General features: G+C 36.2%; 1 non-coding gene across 1 annotated transcript; it reads left to right on the top strand.

Annotated features, from left to right (window-relative positions):
* Positions 1 to 2,819: 2,819 nt before the first annotated feature.
* On the top strand, positions 2,820 to 2,926 carry LOC139886847 (small nucleolar RNA R71). Its single transcript, XR_011772708.1, has one exon. It is a non-coding gene; the product is annotated as a small nucleolar RNA R71 (small nucleolar RNA).
* Positions 2,927 to 3,131: the final 205 nt, after the last annotated feature.

A 3,131-nucleotide genomic window follows, 5' to 3' on the forward strand; every position in this document is an offset into this window, starting at 1 on the left:
GCAATTACATCTGCTTTAGCTCTATCCATTTCAATTCCTTCCTTTGAAATTTTATGACCAAGAACGATGCCTTCTTTAACCATGAAATGGCATTTCTCCCAATTAATTATTAGATTTGATTGCTCGCATCTAATAAGCATTCGTTCCAGATTAACTAGACATGATTCAAAAGTATCACCGAAGACTGAGAAGTCATCCATAAAAACTTCCATGCATTCTTCTATCGTGTCGTGAAAAATTGCCATCATGCACCTTTGAAAGGTTGCAGGGGCGTTGCTAAGTCCAAATGGCATGCGTTTGTAAGCAAAAGTACCATAAGGGCACGTGAATGTGGTTTTCTCTTGGTCCTCGGGTGCTATTGGAATTTGAAAATATCCGGAGAAACCGTCAAGAAAACAATAGTAACTATTTCCGGCTAATCTTTCCAACATTTGATCAATGAAAGGTAAGGGAAAGTGATCTTTTCTGGTGGCGTCATTTAATTTTCTATAATCAATACAAACACGCCATCCTGTTACAGTCCTAGTAGGAATAAGCTTTTTTTAACATTTGTGATGACAGTCATGCCACCCTTCTTAGGTACACATTGAACTGGGCTTACCCATGGACTATCAGAGATTGGATAAATTAAACCTGCATCTAGCAGTTTAATAATTTCTTTATTAACAACATCTTGCATATTAGGATTTAGTCTTCGCTGGCGTTGCACATACGTTTTATGGCCTTCTTCCATAAGGATTTTATGTGTGCAATACGAAGAACTTATTCCTTTAATATCATGAATCTTCCATGCAATAGCTGGTTTATGAGCTTTTAGCACAGAAATGAGTTGAGATTTTTCATTTTCCGTAAGAGAAGACGATATTATTACAGGTAATTCAGTTTCACCATGTAAATAACTGTATTCCAAATGGTTTGGAAGTGGCTTTAACTCTAATGTCGGTGGTTCTTCTATCGATGATTTATATCAATATCTGTCTTCCTCTTTTAGCATTTGAATTTCTTTTGTTGTTGGTTCATATCCATTAGCCATGAGTGCGGCTAACATTTCAGCTTCATCAATTAGTTCAGTTCCTTCTCCTAAAGAGCATTCTCCTGTTCCTTGTAATTCTGGAAATTCTTCTAACAATTTTGCATGTGAATCTATAGTTTGAATATAATAAAATGTATCATCTGCAGATTGCGGTTGTTGCATGGCTCTATCAACAGAAAAGGTAACACTCTCGTCCTCTATACTTAGGGTCAGTTTCTTACTGAACACGTCTATTATTGCTTTAGCCGTGTTTAAGAATGGTCTTCCTAATATGAGAGGAACTCGAGAATCTTCTTCCATGTCTAGAATAACAAAATCTACTGGAAATACTAAAGTACCAACTTTGACTAGCATGTTCTCCATTATCCCTCTAGGATATTTTACTGATCGATCTGCTAGTTGTATACTTATTCGTGTTGGTTTCAATTCTCCAAGGTCTAGTTTAGCGTAAAATGAATACGGCATTAAATTTATACTAGCACCTAAATCTACTAATGCTTCTATTGAACTAAGACTACCCAGAAAACATGGAATTGTGAAACTTCCTGGATCTGATAATTTTTCTGGTATCTTATTCAACAGTACTGCAGAACAATTAGCATTCATTGTAACAGCCGAGAGTTCTTCCATTTTCTTTCTATTTGTGATTAGATCTTTCAGGAATTTAGCATATCTTGACATTCCTGAAATCACATCAATGAAAGGAAGATTGACATTTATTTGTTTAAACATATCCAAGAATTTGGATTGCTCGGCTTCAAGTCTTTCTTTTCTCATTTTACTCAGGTAAGGAAGTGGTGGTTGGTATGGTTTAACATAAGGTTTAACCTTAAATGTGTTATCTTCATTAACCTTTTCAACTACCGAATCTGTTTCCTTATCTTGCTCAGGTTGTGGTTCTTGTGTAGTAGGAATAGCGCCATCAGAAATTTCAGGCATTTCAGGTGGTTTAAGTGTAATACCACTTCTCGTGGTATTGGCTTTAGCTGTTTCATTCCAGGGGTTAGCATTTATATCGCTAGGTAGACTTCCCGGTTTTCTTTCACCTATCAACCTTGCTAGGTTGCTTACTTCTTGTTCCAGATTTTGAATAGAAGCTTGTTGATTTCTAAATGCTTGAGAATTTTGTTCATTGGTTTGTTTCTGAGATGTGAATAACTGCGTTTGAGATTCAAATAGCTTCGACATCATATCTTCTAAATTTGGCTTTTTATCATCGGTTTGTGGTGGTTTATTTTGAAAAATAGGTCTTTGCTGATTGTAAGTATTGTTGGATACTTGTTGATTGCTAGGACCTTGTTGGTTGTTGTATGGAACATTTCGGTTATAATTCTGATTTTGATTGTAGTTTGGTCTTGGCGGTTGATAATTATTCTGATAATTATTTCCAGGCCTTTGGTTCATGTATGAAACATTCTCTCTTTGTTCCATTGTTTGTTCAATACTGAGACAATCTTTTGTCAAATGTGGTCCTCCACACTGCTCACAGCTAATTCGTATTGCATGAATATCCTTAGTCATCTTTTCCATTCGTCTCTCGACAGCATCTATCTTTGCGAAAATGGAATCAAAGTCATGGCTAGAATCGGCTCTAGCCGCTTTAGATGATCTAACAATGTCTTTTTCTTGATGCCACTCATGTGAGTGAGAAGCAGTGTTATCAATAATTTTGTAAGCTTCAGTTGCGGTTTTCTTCATAATGGAACCACCAGCTGCTATGTCGAAATCTTTGCGTGTAATGATGTCGCATCCTTGGTAGAATATTTGTACTATTTGATATGTGTCTAAACCATGTTGTGGACATCCTCTCAATAACTTCCCAAATCTTGTCCACGCCTCATATAGAGTTTCATTTGGTTTTTGTGTAAACGTAGCAATTTCTCCTTGAAGTCTCACGGCTTTAGATGCCGGAAAGAATTGTTTAAGAAAATTTTCAACTAAAACATCCTATGTATCAATCGCCCCTTCAGGTAATGATTCTAACCAATCTTTGGCTTCTCCCTTTAAAGTCCAGGAAAATAACATGAGATAGATATGTTCATCTTGAACTTCTCTTATTTTGAATAGAGTACCGATCCTATTAAAGGTACGAAGATGT

This window comes from Rutidosis leptorrhynchoides, chromosome 1 (genome assembly GCF_046630445.1).
Source record: "Rutidosis leptorrhynchoides isolate AG116_Rl617_1_P2 chromosome 1, CSIRO_AGI_Rlap_v1, whole genome shotgun sequence".
In the NCBI taxonomy this organism is placed as follows: Eukaryota; Viridiplantae; Streptophyta; class Magnoliopsida; order Asterales; family Asteraceae; genus Rutidosis; species Rutidosis leptorrhynchoides.